Source organism: Pseudophryne corroboree, chromosome 9, assembly GCF_028390025.1.
Source record: "Pseudophryne corroboree isolate aPseCor3 chromosome 9, aPseCor3.hap2, whole genome shotgun sequence".
Classification (NCBI taxonomy): domain Eukaryota; kingdom Metazoa; phylum Chordata; class Amphibia; order Anura; family Myobatrachidae; genus Pseudophryne; species Pseudophryne corroboree.
The window spans coordinates 147,676,968-147,702,111 of NC_086452.1; positions in this window are offsets into that span (position 1 = coordinate 147,676,968).

Below are 25,144 nucleotides of genomic sequence, written 5' to 3' on the forward strand. Positions count from 1 at the left end.
TTTAGTAATCTTATTCGGATCATAAGAGTGGTTTATTCCTCTGTGTTATAATAGGGATGTTAAGGGCTCAACACACTCTTATTTGGATGTAGGCTCAAAGTATCAATATAAACATGGTTTGTTAATGTATCATGTTAAGCCTTCAAGGTGTGTATATGATAGTGAGTCTTACACCAGGTGCCTAAGTATATTAGGCGCCCTCTGCTGCCCTTTTATTTGGGAGGATTATATATACAGTGAGTATATAGCACTTGCTGTGAATGGGTCTGCGATCACTATAGAGTTAATGTGAGTATAAAATGTGTCATTAATATCCTGACACACATCCAGCTTTTTATTAAATAATTTTTGATGTGGATGTTATATACACATTAAACATCTTTTGGTGTGCGTATCAGGGCTTTATTATTCAGCCTTGTGAACACCATTTAATACCATTCATAATACACAGTGTTATTTCGGCATGGTGAATTATTATCATCAGCATCTAGTTGTGCAATTTCCTCCCTGTAACTCCCACACTTTGCCTGAACTGAAACACTTGCAAAATCAATGATTTCTGATATAGATACATATGCACATTAAATGTCTATTGACCATATGGATTAGAACCTTAGTGTACTGCCTTAGTATAAGGTTCAGTATGGTTCATTACACATGGTAATTACTTGCACAGCAGCATCTAGTTGTGCAATTTCCTCCCTGTAACTCCCACACTTTGCCTGAACTGAAACACTTGCAAAATCAATGATTTTGCATACTGTGCAAGTATTTACCATGTGTAATAAACCATACTGAACCCTATACTAAGGCAGTACACTAAGGTTCTAATCCATATGGTCAATAGACATTTAATGTGCATATGTATCTATATCAGAAATCATTGATTTTGCAAGTGTTTCAGTTCAGGCAAAGTGTGGGAGTTACAGGGAGGAAATTGCACAACTAGATGCTGATGATAATAATTCACCATGCCGAAATAACATTGTGTATTATGAATGGTATTAAATGGTGTTCACAAGGCTGAATAATTAAGCCCTGATACGCACACCAAAAGATGTTTAATGTGTATATAACATCCACATCAAAAATTATTTAATAAAAAGCTGGATGTGTGTCAGGATATTAATGACACATTTTATACTCACATTAACTCTATAGTGATCGCAGACCCATTCACAGCAAGTGCTATATACTCACTGTATATATAATCCTCCCAAATAAAAGGGCAGCAGAGGGCGCCTAATATACTTAGGCACCTGGTGTAAGACTCACTATCATATACACACCTTGAAGGCTTAACATGATACATTAATGAACCATGTTTATATTGATACTTTGAGCCTACATCCAAATAAGAGTGTGTTGAGCCCTTAACATCCCTATTATAACACAGAGGAATAAACCACTCTTATGATCCGAATTAGATCACTAAACATCTATTTGAAAAGAAGGATCCCAAGGGAACAAATATGATGTACAACAATATCTGGTTAAAAAGATTTCTGATCATTTATTATCATTAATTGTCACAGCTCTCTATGAGCCATAGCGAAGCTATGATAAAATCTTGTGACAAGTAAAAGATTGGATACTGTCAGAGCTTAATAACTGTTTCCCTTTAGTGGATACATTTGTATCTGAATGTTTCATATGCTCCTTTCTCAGTGGATACAACACTGCTCATGGAGCTAGAACACACAGACATTACTGAGACCTTATGACTGAGCTTGTATATTAACTCTGAGATACAGAGAGACACAGTACACATTTAGCATTCTGATCAGTTTATTGAGAGACAATTCAGCAAAATATATAGTAAATCATTAGCACCACATAAGGTGATATCTGGAATTTGGTTTCAACGATACCACATCTGGAATCCTGGGAAGGAATACAATTAATTTGTGGGACATTTATTCTTGCAGCTTTCTCAGCTATCTAAAAAGTATAATATAACACACATAGACATGGAATATTTTTGACACACTCGTGACCATCTATAGATTTTGCTAGCAATACATGAGCGAATCCGGTGACATCTAGTGCGCAGCACTTTTATTTTAAACACTATTTCTTTTCTATTTACACGATTCTACTTTCCTTTTAATATTCGCTGGTTTTAACATATAATTCAATAAAAGTTATATCTTAATACAAGACTGTGTGCACCACCATAGGGCATTTCGAATTCTTTCTTCTCTTTTTTTCTTGTAGACTTACCTTGCCTGTGGTAGCACCCCCCAATTTCTGGAAGAATATAAGGAATATCTTTGATAATTTGAAAAATGGGGGTCATTTACTAAATATGAATTTACCTGTGCGACCAGTATTATAATAAAAAAATATCACAAAGAAGTGTCCAATATTTCACAGATATCCTTTCATTTCCTCCTTCTATTTGTGCGGATTAGAGGTCACAGTATGATAGGTCATCTGTTCATATTGTGACCTCCAATCCGCACGAATAGGAGGAGGAAATTACGACATTTTCTCTAATATTTTTACCCCTACAATAGCACGTCATCAGTGAGGTGTCCTGAAGTGGTTTAAGATCTTTATCAGTAGCTATCAAGGGTCACAGTTTCTTAGCTTCACAATTTATATCTGAGCTCATATGGTTGAATTTATTAACCCAAACATGTCTTTTTTTTAAATTTCTTTTAGAGGTATGTTTCTTACTGACCAACTGTTCAGCCGATAATGACAGGACTTTAGCTTTTGCCGTGTCCAGTTCTAATACTGGACATCCACGTTCAAAGAATTTTTTGTACATCAGTTCAACCTGTCTAATTCCCTCTGTTCTCTCTGAAGATATTCTGAGGCTGCGTACACACCAGGATGACATTGTGTAAAAAGCCCTGATTTTCGATGCGTGGTTCGATCGATCTTATGGAAAAAGTGCCGAATCGCACCTGTTTTGCAAATGATTCCGATCCGATGCGCATACCCGCCACTTGTATGTCGCATATGAGATCTAGACCTGCTGCAGATAATCGGAGACGGATCAGAATTGCTTGACACAAATGCACCGTTTTGGCCAAATCGTGAGCTTGGGCCTGTCCAGGAGCTCCTGGGAATTTGAAGGGAAATCGTCTCACAATCGTCGAATGATCGCGATCATTTTGGTGTGTACCCATACTAACAGTAAGCAAAAATTGTTCATATGGCAACACCCTCTTTAATAGTGCTGGATGCGCGCTACTGGCCAACAGGTAATTATTTCTATCCTTGGCTTTACTGTACAGAGAGGTTTTCAGAATTCCATCAAACTTTGTGATTGTAACATCCAAGAAATTAACACTCTCACTATCAATGGATGTTGAAGTACTCCAATCCTGATGTTGAAGTAGTCAGCCAGTCAATTGGAGGGGTGTTAGGGGACTATATTGGGAACCACTGGATCTTAGTATAAACTTCATTGAGAAGACCGTACCCTGTTGTACTGTGACTTTTGTTGCTGTATAAAACTACCTGTAAAACCTGACCTGTGAATCCTGAATGAAACTCTAACAGGCCCGTGGTGGAAAATAAAGTGATATTTACACTGTCTATGTGGTTCTGTCATAGTATTTATTAATGTGCACACATTGGACACCCCCCCCCCCCCCCAAACCAACACGCACACACACCTTCAAAAAGATCCATCTTGGATTGAAATGCATTGGTGGGTATGGTCTAATCTGGATGGAAGGAGGCTTTATTGCAAAGGAAAAAGTACTTATAAACTGGGCCCCATTTTTACAACACCACTGAATTTCTTCATGCCTCTGGTATGAGTCCCTTCATAGTACTGAACTTTGTGTTGTTTGTTTCAAAAGTATTTGACTGTTTATGGAATTTTCCTATTGCATCTATTTTTTATACATATGATGTGAGAGCCTTTGAATGTTGGGTTGTATCCATCTAAGAATAAAGAAGAAAGAGAAAGCTCCATCCCACTAGTATGAGAAAGACCCGCCTGATGTGCCTGCAAAATCTCCTGAGTTTGTGAGTGGGGGCATCCCCATTAATTTACACACATGGTGACGGTGACTGTGTTAGCAAGGTAAAGATTCATTTGATGTGCTCATTCCTTCACTTGAAATTTATGAGTGCTATGTTTAGGGGGCATCCCCATAAATTCTCACACAACTGTAATAATAGTTGTACTTGCTCCACTTCATAATTCTTGAACATTAAGAACCTTTTTTTGAAGTTTTAACTGTATTACACCGGACGTTTTGTGTTTCTTTATTTTATATGGATATATTTCTAATTCCTGAAGTTGAAGAGGAGAACCCCTTTAAAGAACTCAAGGGAAGTGTGGTTAAAGTTTATTCTGAGTGCCAATATATACAATTTAAACTTTTTTGTAAATATATCTTCAAATATGTTATAGGGCTATGCCATTATCATCAATAGCTACTACAAATGCCATTCTGCTATTATTGTGTTACTATATGGTCTACCACATTAGTTCAGTGAAGAACTAATTGCAGGCACTGTTCTAAGACAATAATGCCATCTAATGAGTAGGACTACCTATGGACTCCTTAGTTTTCTGCTACTATTAATACTACTACTACTACTACTATTAATACTATTACTGATGATGATGATGATGATACTACTACTATTACTTCTATTACTATTACTGCTGCTGCTACTACTACTATTGCTACTTATACTAATACTACTACTACGATTACTGCTACTACCACTACTATTACCTCTATTTTTAAGAAACATTGGTTCTACCAATGTTGTCATGTCTTAATGACTCTTGTAATTGTAGCAGCTTAATGGGCATATCCAATTCTGCAGCTGTTGGCGCAGCCTACTTTTATTAGCTGCATTAACTTCTGGAACCAGTTTCTTCGGATATACAGAGGTTAATAAGAAGCTCAAGGAGAAACAATCTCAAATCAGATATCAATTTATTGACAATTAAAGATTAATAATTAGCACTGATAATCAGCTTTAATGATGATAGCATGAATGTTCAAGCGAAATGCTCCAGGAGCCCTTTTCACTGCATTGGTGATTGAAATGTTTAGATATACGGACACTGTTGCAATTAGTTCTGGTATAAAGCTGATGCTGTGTTGCTCCTTACAAACTTTTATACTAGATACAGGACGTTGTGGTGCAGACACAGTTTACATATAAGGTACTGTGGTACAGTATAAACATGAATAGCTATAAATTGTTGGTTAATGTTTGCATTAAACTGCATACATACATTTCAAACTTGGAAAGTCATCACTTCCTCACAGACATCCTGCCATGTCTGGTACTTTCCACTTTGACATTCCAAAACACTAATATAAGCATATTGGTCTTTAACCCATCATGTACCATAAAAGATGCTTTTCGTGTTTCCTTATGTCAAGCCTCTGTGATAATCCCTAGAGGCAGGATGTTTCCTTGCAGCCTCAGGAGATGCTAAGACAAATCCATGTTAAATGCACCCCATTGCATTTACCTCATGAGAAACCAATTAGAGTCTGCGTTTTACAAGGAATCAGGGGGTTTCCACGTGTTACCAGAGGTTTTATTGTGCTAGGAAAAGGCAAAATAATTGAATACTGTAGCTCTGGGCATTAAACCTATAGCTTTCCCTTCACAGTTAAACTTGCACTTAATTATATACTGTATGTCCCTAAATACTGTAGAATTCTGGGAATGGCTTTTAACACCGATAGCAAATCTGAATTGTATGGCATTAATATTGGCACGTACTGTATCTGGTACCATGGGGCTAATTCAGGTTTAATCGCAAATCGCGATATAACTGGAATTTTTATAATCGCCCCACGGCGCATGCACGCTCCCGTCCTGTGCATGCACCCGCATTTTCAGCGGGGTGGGGGTGGGGTGCAGAAAATGCGATTGCCTCTGCCTGTCGATTAGGCAGATGCGGTCGAGGAGCGGGGGGGGGGGGGGGGGCGGGGGGGCGGGCAACACTCCATCTCCAGGGAGTAGACGGGGCGTTACGGGGATGGTGCAAAGCAAACGGGTGGCGGAGTTGGCCAAACGGGGGCATGCCGTGAGCGTGCCATGAACGTGAAAAGGCCTGGGCCCTCATTCCGAGTTGTTCGTTCGCAAGCTGCTTTTAGCAGATTTACTCACGCTAAGCCGCCGCCTACTGGGAGTGAATCTTAGCTTCTTAAAATTGCGAACGACGTATTCGCAATATTGCGATTACACCTCTCTTAGCAGTTTCTGAGTAGCTCCAGACTTACTCGGCATCTGCGATCAGTTCAGTGCTTGTCGTTCCTGGTTTGACGTCACAAACACACCCAGCGTTCGCCCAGACACTCCTCCGTTTCTCCAGCCACTCCCGCGTTTTTCCCAGAAACGGTAGCGTTTTTCCGCACACACCCATAAAACGGCCAGTTTCCGCCCAGTAACACCCACTTCCTGTCAATCACACTACGATCACCAGAACTATGAAAAAGCCGTGAGTAAAATTCCTAACTGCATTGCAAATTTACTTGGCGCAGTCGCACTGCGGACATTGCGCATGCGCACTAAGCGGAAAATCGCTGCGATGCGAAAAAAAATACTGAGCGAACAACTCGGAATGACCCCCCTAGTTGGGTGTGGCTCACAAGCAAGCCCTGTATTGATGTTCCCCTCTATATGTGAGAGGAGAGTATATTTAACTGCAACATAATAGTGCGCTAAGCATATATGCTAGGGACTTGCAGAAAATTGGGGTCCATGAAATACACAGCAATGGATACTTGAAATAACTTGGATGAAATACACAGCAATGGATACTTAAAGTGACTTGGTTGAAATACAGAGCATTGGATGCTTGAAATAGCTTCTACGGCGATGGGGGAGAAATTCTATTTTTCTTGCATTTGACTCTTGGGTGAGAATAACACCCTTTGGAACAATCATTCCTTGGCAGATTCAGGTGCATTTTGTAAGTGCTAAATCTGTTTATTGTATACTTGAAATAACTTGTTTGAATTATGCAGCAATGGATGCAGCTTGAAAAGTCTTGCAATATGTTAGATACAGAAGCATAGGAATTCTGTTGTTTCATAACACACATTGGGGGTCATTCCGAGTTGATCGCTAGCTGCATTTGTTCGCAGCGCAGCGATCAGGCTAAAAAATTGCAGTACTACGCATGTGTATGTGACGTACGGGCACAACGGCCGATGTAGTTTTGCACAGGGTCTAGCGATGCATTTCAGTCGCACTGCTTGCTGCAGAGTGATTGACATTAAGTGGGCGTTTCTGGGTGGCAACTGACCATTTTCTGGGAATGTGCGGAAAAATGCAGGCGTGCCAGGAAAAACGCAGGCGTGGCTGGGCGAACACTGGGCGGGTTTGTGACATCAAATCCGGAACTGAAGAGTCTGAAGTGATCGCAAGCGCTGAGTAGGTTTTGAGCTACTCTGAAACTACACAAAAAAATATTTTTTGTAGCCACTCTGCAATACAACGGTTCGCACTTCTGCTAAGCTAAAATACACTCCCAGTGGGCGGCGGCATAGCGTTTGCACGGCTGCTAAAAACTGCTAGTGAGCAATCAACTCGGAATGACCCCCATTATACACAAGACTTTGGGATGAAATTTGGCAATGTACCTAGCACAGGTGAATCACTGAAGCATCAGAATGCAGTGTAGAAAGTCTTGTACACAGAAGCAATAAGGCAAATGGCCTAGGGGGTAATTCCAAGTTGATCGCAGCAGGAATTTAGGGGGTAATTCCAAGTTGATCGCAGCAGGATTTTTGATAGCAATTGGGCAAAACCAGGGGGGTCATTCCGAGTTGTTCGCTCGTTATTTTTTTTCCGCAACGGAGCGATTAGTCGCTAATGCGCATGCACAATGTCCGCAGTGCGACTGCGCCAAGTAAATTTGCTATGCAGTTAGGTATTTTACTCACGGCATTACAAGGTTTTTTCTTCGTTCTGGTGATCGTAATGTGATTGACAGGAAGTGGGTGTTTCTGGGCGGAAACTGGCCGTTTTATGGGAGTATGTGAAAAAACGCTACCGTTTCTGGGAAAAACGCGGGAGTGGCTGGAGAAACGGAGGAGTGTCTGGGCGAACGCTGGGTGTGTTTGTGACGTCAAACCAGGAACGACAAGCACTGAACTGATCGCAGATGCCGAGTAAGTCTGGAGCTACTCAGAAACTGCTAAGAAGTGTCTATTCGCAATTCTGCTAATCTTTCGTTTGCAATTTTGATAAGCTAAGATTCACTCCCAGTAGGCGGCGGCTTAGCGTGTGCAAAGCTGCTAAAAGCAGCTTGCGAGTGAACAACTCGGAATGACCCCCTATGTGCACTGCAGGGGAAGCAGATTTAACATGTGCAGAGAGAGTTAGATTTGGGTGTGGTGTGTTCAATCTGCAATCTAATTTGCAGTGTAAAAATAAAGCAGCCAGTATTTACCCTGCACAGAAATAAAATAACCCACCCAAATGTAACTCTCTCTGCACATGTTAAATCTGCCTCCCCTGCAGTGCACATGGTTTTGCCCAATTGCTAACTAAATTCCTGCTGCGATCAACTTGGAATTACCACCCTAATTCAGACCTGATCGCTTGCAGTTTTTTGCAGCGCTGCGATCAGATAGTCGCCTCCTACAGGGGAGTGTACTTTAGCTGTGCAAGTGTGCCAACGCATGTGTAGCAGAGTGGTACAAAAAGATATTTTGCAGTTTCAGCCTGTCCAGTCCCAGAATTGACGTCAGACACCCGCCCTGCAAACGCTTGGACACGCCTGCGTTTTTCCAACCACTCCCAGAAAACGGTCAGTTGACACCCACAAACGCCCTCTTCCTGTCAATCTCCTTGAGATCACCTGTGCGAATGGATTCTTCGCAAAACCCATCGCACAGCAATGATACGCTTTGTACCCGTGCAATGCACCTGCGCATTGCGGTGCCTACGCATGCGCAGTTCTGACCTGATCGCAGCGCAGCAAAAAAACCTAGCGTGCGATCAGGCCTGAATTACCCCCTAAGTCCCATAACACAAAAGCACATAAAAAGTGCTAATGAAAACAGCCTCAGATACTCACTGGAGAAAGGCCTATGAGACAGTGGGGGGTCATTCTGACCCGTTCACACGCTGCTTTTTTTCGCAGCCGTGCAAACGGGTCCGGAATGTGCGAGCGCAGCGGCTGCAGTGCACAGGCGCATCGCTGCTCAGTGACGGAGAACGCCGGTCAGCGACTGAATTAAAGAAGAAAATGATTGCTGCCGCGATTGCACCGTGATTGACAGGAGGAAGGCGTTCCAGGGCGTCAACTGACCATTTTCAGGGAGTGGAGATCCGAACGCAGGCGTGTCAAGGTGTTTGGTGGGTGGATGTCTGGCATCATTTCCGGGACCTGAGACGCTGAAGTCATCGCAGTGGGTAGGTAAGTCCAAACCTACTTCGAAACTGCACAAAATGTTTTTGCATGGCTCGGCTGCACAAGCGATCGCAGCCTTGCTATGAAAAAATACACTCCCCCATAGGCGGCGTCTAGGTGATCGCACGGGCTGCAAAAAGTTGCAGCTTGCGATCAACTCGGAATGACCCCCAGTGTGGAGCTGTAATGGACTGCAGAATTGGAGCAGGGAGGAAGCTGTGTAGTTAGAACATGGGAAAAAAACACTGTGCTTCTTTGAGGAAAGTAAATAATTGTGAAACTGAGTTAAAATTGGATAAAAAATTATTATTAGTAGCAAATATTATTTAAGAATGATTTTATATCAGCCTTACAAAGACCTCTGAAAACGCTGGGATCACCCCAGCGAAACACGCCAGACAACCTGTACCCCCATAACTTGGACATCTACTTGGAGCTTGAAGTACTTTTGTGACCTGAACCATACCTTCCGGTATGCTGTGGCCTATATCCAGTGGAAACTTTGAGTCCTTTTTACCAAATACAACTACATCTATACCACTCCAGGGGACTTTCTCAAGAAAGTATCACCAGGATCACCTGGCTATGGGACCCCAATTATTGTGAGTTACTTTTTGCATCATACTAGGACCCACAATCAAAAAACTGTCCACTATAGGAACAGGACACTTTCTCCAACCTACCTAAATGCGGATGTGAACTACATCATAAATGGTGCAATGTTTTCATGCTCTAATTTTTTAACACAATATATATATATATATATATATAGAGAGAGAGAGAGAGAGAGAGAGAGAGAGAGAGAGAGAAGGCTAATGTTAACATTCTGAAATAATATGTGCTACTTATAATAAATGTTTTTTATTCCAATCTTCACTTCATCTCGCATTTATTTACTTTCCTTAAAGAAGCACAGTTTTTTTTATGTTTTTTGTTTTTGTTGCATGTTCTAACTGTTTCTAGGTGGGTCTGACTATCCCTATTGTCAATGCAGCATCTTCATAAATTGAGCCCTGCATAGCGCCAGTCATACTGTACTTGAAATAAACTTTTATTTCTTCACCTACAGGAAGCTGTGTGGGAATGCAGATTCTGAGCTGCCACGGAGCTGACCTGGAAGTCAGGAATGGTATATAGATAAAAGCAGTTGTGAATTTCCCATTAGGCACATAAAGCACCTGCTCAGGGGCGGCATTTGTTTAGAGGTGGCACTTGGATGCTTGTGTTGGTACTGTCAGCCAGAAATGTACCAGTAACTGCAAAATATTTCCACTGTACTGTACCATATGCCATCATGAATGGAGTGTAAATGGGTAGGACATGCACATACTGCCCTTGTAAGCTAATACACAGTAAATGTGTATGTATAGTATAGTGTGTATGTGTATGTATGTATGTATCGTGGCATTTTTTTTATCTTTCTATTAAATTAGCTATCATCCAATGACGGCTTACATCCAATCAATGAAAATAATAAAATAACTGTAGGTGGATGGGGGCATTACTGTTATACCTGGGGGCGCCCTTACCCCTAAATCCTCCACTGGACACAAGCAGTGGTGGCTCCTACCTGCAGTCTTCAGGGAATCTGCCCACACCTGCTGTAGTATGCGTCATGCAGCCAGTAGCTTCACATGCACCCATCACATGCAACCCAAGAAGGAAATAAAAAGTACAGCCCATAGAAGAACATTATGGCTGGCAGGGAGAACTTGTGCATGTGCAACTGCAGCCCATTTCTTCCCTGCAGCTTCTAGGGACTGCATCAGCTGCAGCACGACAAGCACAAGAGATCTGGCAGAAAGGCTTCCCATTGGAAGACGTATCTGCCGAACACAGTTCTGTGTGTGATTAGCAGATGGGGTTGATTTTGTGACCGCCAGTCACCATAATGACGCCAGGATCCCGGCTGTGAGATGGCCAGCGGGGGTTGCGAGTGCATTGAAGCTTGCTGCGCTCGCCACAGGTTCTATTCCCACTCTATGGGTGTCGTGGACACCCACGAGTGGGAATAGTCCCTGTTGGTCGGCATGCCGACCGGCGGGCTATTGAGCATTCGGGATTCCGGCATCGATATTGTGACCGTCAGTCTCCCAACCGCTGGTCACATAACCGCATTCCACACATAGTAATTCCAATAGGAAACCACTGCAATCTCTATTAGTGGTGGTAGCAGATTTTTATCGCCCACTGGATACAAGTAGTAGCTAACTACAAAGAAACACTACTTGCAGCATAAACAGGACTTGACTAGACTTTTCTCAGGTAACTAGACTGATGATCTGGCACTTAGTGCTCAGAGAAGCTGGGTAATAAACAGGAGTGGCAGGTGCAGCTCTATAGCCAATTTCCTCCAGTTTCAGGGAGACAAACCATGTGGTGCTAGGACCAGTGCAACACCACTAGTGAGAAATGGTGTGCAGGAATCAACAATGGGAGAGCAGCACTTCTGGTGGTAAAGTTGTTCTGCAGACATTGGTGGTCATTCCGAGTTGTTCGCTCGCTAGCTGCTTTTAGCAGCATTGCAAACGCTAGGCCGCCGCCCTCTGGGAGTGTATCTTAGCTTAGCAGAATAGCGAACGAAAGATTAGCAGGACTGCTACTAAATAATTCCCTGCAGTTTCTGAGTAGCTCCAGACCTACTCCTAGACTGCATCACCTCAGTCCGTTTAGTTCCTGGTTTGACGTCACAAACACGCCCTGCGTTCGGCCAGCCACTCCCCCGTTTCTCCAGCCACTCCTGCGTTTTTACCTGGCACGCCTGCGTTTTTTAGCACACTCCCTGAAAATGGCCAGTTTCCGCCCAGAAACAACCACTTCCTGTCAATCACACTACGATCACTCGAGCGATGAAAAAACGTCGCTCGAGCTTGTGTAAAGCTACAAAGTTTTGTGTGAAAGTACTTAGCACATGCGCGCTGCGTACCATGTGCATTTTTGCCATTTTTTCACTTGATCGCTGCACTGCGAAAATCGTCAGCGAGCGAACAACTCGGAATGACCACCATTGTGACAGCATGCTGCATTAGCCTTGCATACCATTGATTTATCTAAAGATAATCCATACCTCACAACTTTGAAGTTCCGTGACAAGGGACGCTCCCGAAAAAGGGGTGTGGCTTCAATCGAGAAGGGCTAGGGTCTCGCAGGGATAGATGGGGCCTCACGTCATGTCCCCAATTTTTAACATTTGGGGGGGTGCCCAATGCTGTCAGAGCAGCTGAACAGCACCCATGCTCACTGCAATGTACTGTTTAGGTGCCATCTGCATTGTTTGTTGTCTGGTTTACTGAATAGTTAACAGTTGTTTTCCTAGGCAGAACTCTACTTAATTATCAGAGTAATGGCTCCCTTCTTCCTGCACTGATACCTGAGAGTAGAACATACTGTACCATATTGTGTCAGTTGTGACAGGTGCTACATTTGGCCAGTCTATAACTTTGACCATTTGTCATAAAATCTTCCCCGTCTCCTGGACTTCATGAGACAAGAAGAAGCCTAAAATATGTTCCCCTGAATTGCATGGGACCTCTAATAATTTGCAAGTTTAGTCTTGACTGAACTTTAGTTTAAAAAAAAAAATTGTCCTTTTCTCTGAAATTATTCTTTAATAAACCATGATATTAGCCAAGATGGCTAAGTATCAGTAGCAAATTATATATATATATATATATATATATATATATATATATATATATATACACACATATACTTGATCACAAATGCCTGCACTCCTTTGCTGACCAGTTTTACTTGCCCTGGTGCCCTCCCAGGTCTTCCAAACCCCTATCTATCCAACGTAAAGCAGGGTGGCACTCTTGGGACTTGCTGTGAAAGAATGAATGACTAGCAGAGTCAGTTCCGTTCAACGTTTCAGTTTATCACCTTTTTCAAGAACTCCATGCAGACCTACATACAAACATACCTTACATGCACGCCTCAGCCCTCTGTTTTCCCGCGTGTCCACCCCTCACGATGCATTGCTCCCTGATGACGTAAGACGGCTGCGCTTGTTGCCACAGCAACACAACAATCAAGCGTCCTTGCGCTGTTCTGCGCCGGAGCAAACATGCCGCGTCATAGATCAGGTGAGCGGCCTCGAGGAGGCGGCCTCACGCTGTCCCCGAGGTTACTAGGCAACTATGGCATAATAACATCCTTAATATACTGACAAAATAACCACATATAAATCTCATCAAAATAATAAAGCACCAAGCATGTGCCACAAATACATGTGAAACCAGTGATCCAACTAAATACCCAAAGAAAAATAAGAAGTGATTTAAAAATGCAGTTGTTGCAATACCACAGACGAATTCTGTAGACTAAATAAATGTATATATGTTGACTTGTTACTTTTAAATGCTAATTCTAAACGTATGCTGATTCACAACCAGACCCCTGCAACGTGCGTAAAATAAATCAACAGAATAAAGCAATATATCGCTAGCACCTCGGCGTGTCCATGCAAAAATAGAAGAAAGAACCCACAATATAACCTATTCCATAACACAATGCTAATTCAAACACAGACCTCAGCACCATGCAGAAAATGAGTCGACCAACAGAATACCACAGTATATTGCTAGCACCTCGGTGTATACATGCAAGAGTGGAAAAGAGGAACCCACACCATGACCTATTCCATAAAACAAGATAAGGAGATGATTTCATTGAGCCCCAATGGTCTCAAGGTGTTAAGGATGTGTATCCAAATGGATTCCACTTGTAGCAATCTTTTCTCTCGGTCTCCCCCATGTTTCGTAACTGGAACATGGTCAATTATCTTGTACGATAGGATAGCCAGGGAATGTCTTTTCTCTCTGAAATGGCGAGCCACTGGTTGGTCAATGTCTTGTCCTAATAAAGATTTTCTGATTGCAGAACGATGCTGGGTCATCCGTTCTCTGAACGTGCAGACCGTCTTCCCCATAATAGAGAAGACTGCAGGGGCATTTGATGTAATATACAACATATTTGCTCATGCATGACAATATATGATGGATTGGCATCTTCCTACCAGACCGAGGATGCATTATATAGTCACCAGGTTCAAGGTAGCTGCATGTGGTGCATCCAGTGCAATGATAACATCCTGGTTTTCTCCTCAAGAAGTGTTGACGTTCACTTGTGTCAGATCTCGCACTGATATCATTGTGAACCAACCAGTCCTTCAAGTTTCTTCCTCTTTTGTAACACTTCATTGTTTTAGACCCCAGTAGTGAGGGAATTTGTTGGTCCGTATTCACTAAGGGCCTCAGCCTTTTAGTGGTAGTATTCACAAAATTGCTGGAGGTATTGAACTTAGTAACAAATGGAATCGTTCTATCACTCTGTTTCGTTTTCTGAGTAGTCAAATCAGCTCGCGAGAGGTTCATCACCTTGAATTTGGCACCTTCTAAATCTCTCAGGGAATAAACCCGTTGCAAGAATTTTTCACTCAATTGGGTGACCCCAGTTGACTTTGTGGTCTACCGCAGACCGCAAAGTTCCCATCCTTGACTAGAATGGAGGAGCGCTCCCCTCAATTCTAGGCAGTGCGCTCGTCCTGATTGGTTGTGCACTCCTGCCCTGTCAATCAGGACGAGCGCCATGACGTAGCGCTCCCTGATTGGCTACAGGGACCTTCAGTGATAGAAGTCACGGGGGGTCCCGACATTTGGGAAAAGGGGTTCCATGTATAAACATGGAACCCCATTAGTCGCGAGGATTGGGTTTACGTTTTATTATTTTATTCAAGTTTGTGTATTACGTCAGAATAGAAGAGGACAGAACTATGCAAGGATTGTTTGTAAGTATATATTTTATTTACAGGTACCCCGTGGATTGTACTGCAGAAGAGGACCAAGGGGCCCCGTGTCAACATAGGTAAGTATGTGTGTATGTAGGTGTGCATGTATGTAAAAAAGTTGTTCTTTCACGGTGTGTGCGTTGTGTTTTTTGGGGGGTATTTTTATGCAGTAGAACTACAGGTACCAGCGGGCCCATTATTTCCCCGCATGCTGGTACTTGTGGTTCTCCAAGTACCAGCTTGCGGGGAGGCTTGCTGGAACTTGTAGTTCTACCACAAAAAAACAATATTCTATTTTTTACACAAAGGCTATCAGCCTCCCATCCACCGCCCACGGATGGGGGGCAGCCTCGGGCTTTGCTCCTGGCCCTTGGGTGGCTGGAGGGGGGACCGCTTGATTGAAGGGGTTCCAACTCCTCCAGGGAACCCCGACCAGGGGTGACTAGTTAGGGGGGGTAATGCCACGGCCGCAGGGACCTATATAAAAGTGTCCCCCGGCTGCAGCATTATCTCTCTGGCGTGTGAAGCCCGGTGCTGGTTTTAAAAATACGGGGGACCCCTACATCTTTTGTCCCCCGTATTTTGGAACCAGGACCAGGCGCAGAGCCCGGTGCTGGTTGTTTAAATATAGGGGAACCCTACGCAATTTTTCCTCTGTATTTTTATAACCAGGGCCGGCTCAAAGAGCCAGGGGCTGGTTATACTTAGGAGGGGAACCCACGCATTTTTTTTTCCATTGAACTATGTGTGTTTTGGTGGACAAGCTTACCGGAGTCTCAGTCTCAAGAGGTTATGGCGGCTGGCGGCTTCCTCTTCTCCGGCGGCTTCCTCTTCTCCGGCAGCATCCAGCGGCTTCTCCATCAAGGGGGTCAGATGAATTACTACTTCCGGTGCAGCAGCAGCAGCAGCAGCGTTAACGGCATTAACATTATTATCGCCATTATTGCCTTATGGCGGTTAACGCATTAATAACGCGTTATCTTGCCCAGCACTAATATATATATATATATACTTTACTTCCTTGAAATCAACATTGCTAAAATTTATATTTGGCAATAAAATGCCAAAAAACCTGCAGTGGTAATTATATGGTTCATATTAAATGTGTGTTATTTTTTATTGATGCAACTTAACAGCACAGTATTGTTTGTTATATTTTGTTTTCTTTTCATAATTGTAGTTCTCTAGTGATTTTCATGTAGGTTGGAAAATGTAGTTGTGGGTTAAAAGTACATTTGCAAGCCTATTGTAAATATCAAATGTTTGATTTCTAAATGCTCTTTTCAGTGTGATTTTCCATTAAGTACAGGATTCAGTGTAAAATTTACATTTCCACTGAAGAGCTTACGGGTTTCTCTGTGAGTGTTGATGTACAGAACCCCAGCGGATGTTCATATTATCCATTGTCAGTTTACTGCAAATTCCATGCCCCTGTCTCAAAGCCTCGGGGGAGATTGCCCTATCACGTGCTATATCAACATCTCTTCCTATCTTAAATGACCCACGATTTAACCATTTTCTGATCATTAGTTTGGCAGTGTTATGTTCATTAGCCTTTTGCTCTTATTAAAAAAAAATGCTTGAACAGGATACATTAACAGTTATTCCTGATGTCACCCTTTGCCATAATATAAGCAGTACTATAAAACGGCAATTAAAATGACATTGTATCTGTCTGAGTGCAACTGTCACACATATTATAATGAGTCTTCATTTTAAATGCATTTGATTTTAGAATTCATTGGCTACAGTTTACACACAGGGCTGTCAAGTGTCAGGTATTTTCATTAGAGATAAAAGTAGTACACATCACTGTATATATACAGCAGAATGTCAACATGGTTCAATCTGTCGTCAGGCACCAGGTCATCATCCTCAAACTGCTACGTGAAATGTCGACAGCCCAAGGATGCCAACAGATGCCACTAGGAGGGTTAGGAATAGGCTGCGGGGGGAGGGGAGGGTTAGGCTATGGGGCTGAGGAGATATTAGGGTTAGGTACTAGAGGGAGCATTGGCATTTCTATAAAGGGTGCGATGTATGCTGTGCACACAGGCCCCTGGGTCTGGGGTGGCCCACACAACACACCCATATTTAATACTTACCTCTCTGGAGTCCAGTGACAGGCTCTGCAATCACTGTGAAAATCGTATCCAAAATGGCCACCACGCTTGCGCAGTAGTTAAATTGGTCTCCAGAACATAGCAGGCACCATGTTTCTGGAGACCTGCGCCTGCGCAGTAGACTCTGGCAAATGCCAGAGACTACTGCACCGTTTAGATGCAGGAGCCTACACGGAGGTGCATACGGGCCCCCTTCTCTGTTGAAACATCCCTGAGGTGGAGGGTTAGGGATTAGGCATAGGGGAGAACTACTTACCATTATGCTGCCAGATGCCTGCACCAGAACCTTAATGGGACCTGTAAGAAGATGCTTAAGTTACTGCAAAATTAAAGGGTCCGAGAGGTAAGTGCCAAGCAAAGAGGGAATGCTTCTTGCAGTCCATTGATGTATTGCTGGAGAAAGAGGCAGCAAATGAGTGGTACTTTAACTGTCCAGTAAATAGCAGGCTCAAGCAGGAATATGACTGGGTCAGCTAGTAGACTACACTTTAGCACTGGAGCATGAGATTCCACAGGAGATCATTGATGGGGCAGAGCCAGGCACCTTGCATCATTAGGCCCAACCACCTTCTGCATCTTGCCATGAGTAGCAGGCATGTGTTGAGTGGGTGGTCCCAGATTTAGACACATGTCTGGTAGCTCTCAGGTTCATTTTGACGGTGAGCTGCTCCACTGTAGCATGTCAGTCGGCCCCTATGGACTTTTATAGCCAACATTCACCTCTCACATCAATGGCACGTGGTTCTCCGGTTTCCACGTAGGGTTATTTACAGTGGTGACATTTCAACAGTCACAATACATCTTCACCACAGCAGCATGCAAACAGTTCACAAACTGCACTGTATAAGACATACTGCCACCCTTGGCCCGAAAGTCGATAATCATCCCTTTTTGCAACTCGGATAAATCGCCCCTTCCACCTATGACAGCAGCAAGTGATATGTGTGCAGACGGTCTATCACACACCTTATATACTCACCAAGTCAGCAGACGACACATGACGTACTTTATGGGCTACGTGCTGCTGACTTCAAATGTAATAGGTTGTCATAATAATGTGACTCGACCGTGTACTGTATATACTCTGTCTATCCAAAGTTACCTGGACTGCACAGCGGATGACCAAGCTCCTGTATGCATTCATGTTGGCCAGAAAATCCACTACTTTCCTGTACTTGTGTATTATGTTTACTCTACCTATGCACTGCACATAAGGAAACATTTTGCACACCCCTCATAGGTAAAGAAACCGCCAGGGATGCATTAAGAGAGGAGGGGGCCTATGTGCAGTCTCCATCTGAGCCCCCTCCTCTCTCTAGGCAGAAGCTCAGTAGACTCTGAGCAATAGGGTCAGGCATCTGTGAAAATGGCACGATTTGCCATTTTCCAGATGATTTTCCTACTGTGAAAATGGGGCTGCACAATGGGGGTAATTCCAAGTTGATCGCAGCAGGATTTTTGATAGCAATTGGGCAAAACCATGTGCACTGCAGGGGAGGCAGATTTAACATGTGCAGAAAGAGTTAGATTTGGGTGGGTTATTTTGTTTCTGTGCAGGGTAAATACTAGTGATGTGCACTGGAAATTTTTCGGGTTTTGTGTTTTGGTTTTGGATTCGGTTCCGCGGCCGTGTTTTGGATTCGGACGCGTTTTGCCAAAACCTCCCTGAAAATTTTTTGTCGGATTCGGGTGTGTTTTTGATTCGGGTGTTTTTTTACAAAAAACCCTCAAAAACAGCTTAAAATCATAGAATTTGGGGGTCATATTGATCCCATAGTATTATTAACCTCAATAACCATAATTTACACTAATTTTCAGTCTATTCTGAACACCTCACAAGTCACAATATTATTTTTAGTCCTAAAATTTGCACCGAGGTCGCTGGATGGCTAAGCTTAGTGACCCAAGTGGCCGACACAAACACCTGGCCCATCTAGGAGTGGCACTGCAGTGTCAGACAGGATGGCACTTCAAAAAAATAGTCCCCAAACAGCACATGATGCAAAGAAAAAAAGAGGCGCACCAAGGCTGCTGTGTGACTAAGCTAAGCGACACCAGTGGCCGACACAAACACCTGGCCCATCTAGGAGTGACACTGCAGTGTTAGACAGGATGGCACTTCAAAAAAATTGTCACCAAACAGCACATGATGCAAAGAAAAATGAAAGAAAAAAAGAGGTGCAAGATGGAATTGTCCTTGGGCCCTCCCACCCACCCTTATGTTGTATAAACAGGACGTGCACACTTTAACGAACCCATCATTTCAGCGACAGGGTCTGCCACACGACTGTGACTGAAATGACTGGTTGGTTTGGGCCCCCACCAAAAAAGAAGCAATCAATCTCTCCTTGCACAAACTGGCTCTACAGAGGCAAGATGTCCACATCATCATCATCCTCCGATTCCTCACCCCTTTCACTGTGTACATACCCCTCCTCACAGATTATTAATTCGTCCCCACTGGAATCCACCATCTCAGATCCCTGTGTACTTTCTGGAGGCAATTGCTGGTGAATGTCTCCACGGAGGAATTGATTATAATTCATTTTGATGAACATCATCTTCTCCACATTTTCTGGAAATAACCTCGTACGCCGATTGCTGACAAGGTGAGCGGCTGCACTAAACACTCTTTCGGAGTACACACTGGAGGGAGGGCAACTTATGTAGAATAAAGCCAGTTTGTGCAAGGGCCTCCAAATTGCCTCTTTTTCCTGCCAGTATACGTACGGACTGTCTGACGTGCCTACTTGGATGCGGTCACTCATATAATCCTCCACCAATCTTTCAATGGTGACAGAATCATATGCAGTGACAGTAGATGACATGTCAGTAATCGTTGCCAGGTCCTTCAGTCCGGACCAGATGTCAGCACTCGCTCCAGACTGCCCTGCATCACCGCCAGCGGGTGGGCTCGGAATTCTTAGCCTTTTCCTCGCACCCCCAGTTGCGGGAGAATGTGAAGGAGGAGCTGTTGACGGGTCACGTTCCGCTTGACTTGACAATTTTCTCACCAGCAGGTCTTTGAACCTCTGCAGACTTGTGTCTGCCGGAAAGAGAGATACAACGTAGGTTTTAAATCTAGGATCGAGCACGGTGGCCAAAATGTAGTGCTCTGATTTCAACAGATTGACCACCCGTGAATCCTGGTTAAGCGAATTAAGGGCTCCATCCACAAGTCCCACATGCCTAGCGGAATCGCTCTGTTTTAGCTCCTCCTTCAATGTCTCCAGCTTCTTTTGCAAAAGCCTGATGAGGGGAATGACCTGACTCAGGCTGGCAGTGTCTGAACTGACTTCACGTGTGGCAAGTTCAAAGGGTTGCAGAACCTTGCACAACGTTGAAATCATTCTCCACTGCACTTGAGTCAGGTGCATTCCCCCTCCTTTGCCTATATCGTGGGCAGATGTATAGGCTTGAATGGCCTTTTGCTGCTCCTCCATCCTCTGAAGCATATAGAGAGTTGAATTCCACCTCGTTACCACCTCTTGCTTCAGATGATGGCAGGGCAGGTTCAGGATTGTTTGCTGGTGCTCCAGTCTTCGGCACGCGGTGGCTGAATGCCGAAAGTGGCCCGCAATTCTTCGGGCCACCGACAGCATCTCTTGCACGCCCCTGTCATTTTTTTAAATAATTCTGCACCACCAAATTCAATGTATGTGCAAAACATGGGACGTGGTGGAATTTGCCCAGATGTAATGCACGCACAATATTGGTGGTGTTGTCCGATGTCACAAATCCCCAGGAGAGTCCAATTGGGGTAAGCAATTCTGCGATGATGTTCCTCAGTTTCCGTAAGAGCTTGTCAGCTGTGTGCCTCTTATGGAAAGCGGTGATACAAAGCGTAGCCTGCCTAGGAACAAGTTGGCGTTTGCGAGATGCTGCTACTGGTGCCGCCGCTGCTGTTCTTGCTGCAGGAGGCAATACATCTACCCAGTGGGCTGTCACAGTCATATAGTCCTGAGTCTGCCCTGCTCCACTTGTCCACATGTTCATGGTTAAGTGGATATTGGGTACAACTGCATTTTTTAGGACACTGGTGACTCTTTTTCTGACGTCTGTGTACATTTTCGGTATCGCCTGCCTAGAGAAATGGAACCTAGATGGTATTTGGTACCGGGGACACAGTACCTCAAACAAGTCTCCAGTTGGCTCTGAATTAACGGTGGATACCGGAACCACATTTCTCACCACCCAGGCTGACAAGACCTGAGTTATCCGCTTTGCAGCAGGATGACTGCTGTGATATTTGGACAGTCAATTGCTTACTGGAAGTAGTACAAGTGGTCTTTCGACTTCCCCTCTGGGATGACGATCGACTCCCAGCAGCAACAACAGCAGCGCCAGCAGCAGTAGGCGTTACACTCAAGGATGCATCGGAGGAATCCCAGGCAGGAGAGGACTCGTCAGACTTGCCAGTGACATGGCCTGCAGGACTATTGGCTTTCCTGTGTAAGGTGGATATTGACACTGAGGGAGTTGGTGGTGTGGTTTGCAGGAGCTTGGTTACAAGAGGAAGGGATTTAGTGGTCAGTGGACTGCTTCCGCTGTCATCCAAAGTTTTTGAACTTGTCAGTGACTTCTGACCAGGTGACGTATAAGGGAGGATGTTCCTAGGTGGTTAACGTCCTTACCCCCACTTATTACAGCTTGACAAAGGCAACACATGGCTTGACACCTGTTGTCCGCATTTGTGTTGAAATAATTCCACACCGAAGAGGTGATTTTTTTTGTATTTTGACCAGGCATGTCACTGGCCATATTCGTCCCACGGACAACAGGTGTCTCCGCGGGTGCCTGACTTAAACAAACCACCTCACCATCAGAATCCTCCTTGTCAATTTCCTCCCCAGCACCAGCAACACCCATATCCTCATTCTGGTGTACTTCAACAGTGATATCTTCAATTTGACTATATGGAACTGGACTGCGGGTGCTCCTTACAGCACTTGCAGGGGGCGTGCAAATGGTGGAAGGCGCAAGCTCTTCCCGTCCAGTGTTGGGAAGGTCAGGCATCGCAACCGACACAATTGGACTCTCCTTGGGGATTTGTGATTTAGAAGAACGCACAGTTCTTTGCTGTGCTTTTGCCAGCTAAAGTCTTTTACTTTTTCTAGCGAGAGGATGAGTGCTTCCATCCTCATGTGAATCTGTACCACTAGCCATGAACATAGGCCAGTGCCTCAGCCGTTCCTTGCCACTCCGTGTCGTAAATGGCATATTGGCAAGTTTACGCTTCTCCTCAGACGCTTTTAATTTTGATTTTTGGGTCATTTTACTGAACTTTTGTTTTTTGGATTTTACATGCTCTCTACTTTGACATTGGGCATCGGCCTTGGCAGACGACGTTGATGGCATTTCATCGTCTCGGCCATGACTAGTGGCAGCAGCTTCAGCACGAGGTGGAAGTGGATCTTGATCTTTCCCTATTTTAACCTCCACATTTTTGTTCTCTATATTTTAATGTGTGGAATTATATGCCAGTATCAATAGCAATGGCCTACTACTATATATACTGCGCACAACTACAAACTGCAAAACTAAAATGCACCACAGGTATAGAATCTAGATGGATAGTATACTTGACAACACAGAGGTAGGTAGAGCAGTGGCCTTCCGTACCGTACTGCTATATATATATATATATATATATATATATATATATATATACTGGTGGTCACTGTCAGCAAACTGCAAAACTAAAATGCACCACAGGTATGGAATCTAGATGGATAGTTTACTTGATGACACAGAGGTAGGTAGAGCAGTGGCCTTCCGTACCATACTGCTATATATATATATATATATATATATATATATATATATACTGGTGGTCACTGTCAGCAATCTGCAAGACTAAAATGCACCACAGGTATAGAATCTAGATGGATAGTATACTTGATGAAACAGAGGTAGGTAGAGCAGTGGCCTTCCGTACCGTACTGCTATATATATATATATATACTGGTGGTCACTGTCAGCAAACTGCAAAACTAAAATGCACCACAGGTATAGAATCTAGATGGATAGTATACTTGACAACACAGAGGTAGGTTGAGCAGTGGCCTTCCGTACCGTACTGCTATATATACTGGTGGTCACTGTCAGCAAACTGCAAAACTAAAATGCACCACAGGTATAGAATCTAGATGGATAGCATACTTGACAACACAGAGGTAGGTAGAGCAGTGGCCTTCCGTACCATACTGCTATATATATATATACTGGTGGTCACTGTCAGCAAACTGCAAAACTAAAATGCACCACAGGTATAGAATCTAGATGGATAGTATACTTGACGACACAGAGGTAGGTAGAGCAGTGGTCTTCCGTACCATACTGCTATATATACTGGTGGTCACTGTCAGCAAACTGCAAAACTAAAATGCACCACAGGTATAGAATCTAGATGGATAGTATACTTGACGACACAGAGGTAGGTTGAGCAGTGGCCTTCCGTACCGTACTGCTATATATACTGGTGGTCACTGTCAGCAAAACTCTGCACTGTACTCCTCCTATATAATACTGCTGGTCCCCTGTCCCCACAATAAAGCAGTGTGAGCACAGATATATGCAGCACACTGAGCACAGATATGGAACGTTTTTCAGGCAGAGAACGGATAAAACTGGTGGTCACTGATCAGCAAAACTCTGCACTGTACTCCTCCTATATAATACAGCTGCTCCCCAGTCCCCACAATTAAGCAGTGTGAGCACAGATATATGCAGCACACTGAGCACAGATATGGAGCATTTTTCAGGCAGAGAACGGATAAAACTGGTGGTCACTGATCAGCAAAACTCTGCACTGTACTCCTCCTATATAATACAGCTGCTCCCCAGTCCCCACAATTAAGCAGTGTGAGCACAGGTATATGCAGCACACTGAGCACAGATATGGAGCATTTTTCAGGCAGAGAACGGATAAAACTGGTGGTCACTGATCAGCAAAACTCTGCAGTGTCAGGCAGGATGGCACTTCGAAAAAATAGTCCCCAAACAGAACATGATGCAAAGAAAAAAAAAGGCGCACCAAGGTCGCTGTGTGACTAAGCTAAGTGACCCAAGTGGCCGACACAAACACCTGGCCCATCTAGGAGTGGCACTGCAGTGTCAGGCAGGATGGCACTTCAAAAAAATTGTCCCCAAACAGCACATGATGCAAAGAAAAAAAGAGGCGCACCAAGGTCGCTGTGTGACTAAGCTAAGCGACACAAGTGACCGACACAAACACCTGGCCCATCTAGGAGTGGCACTGCAGTGTTAGACAGGATGGCACTTCAAAAAAATTGTCCCCAAACAGCACATGATGCAAAGAAAAATGAAAGAAAAAAAGAGGTGCAAGATGGAATTGTCCTTGGGCCCTCCCACCCACCATGTTGTATAAACAGGACATGCACACTTTAACGAACCCATTATTTCAGCGACAGGGTCTGCCACACTACAGTGACTGAAATGACTCGTTGGTTTGGGCCCCCACCAAAAAAGAAGCAATCAATCTCTCCTTGCACAAACTGGCTCTACAGAGGCAAGATGTCCACATCATCATCATCCTCCGATTCCTCACTCCTTTCACTGTGTGCATCCCCCTCCTCACAGATTATTAATTCGTCCCAACTGGAATCCACCATCTCAGATCCCTGTGTACTTTCTGGAGGCAATTGCTGGTGAATGTCTCCACGGAGGAATTGATTATAATTCATTTTGATGAACATCATCTTCTCCACATTTTCTGGAAGTAATCTCGTACGCCGATTGCCGAGAAGGTGAGCGCTGCACTAAACACTCTTTCGGAGTACACACTGGAGGGAGGGCAACTTATGTAGAATAAAGCCAGTTTGTGCAAGGGCCTCCAAA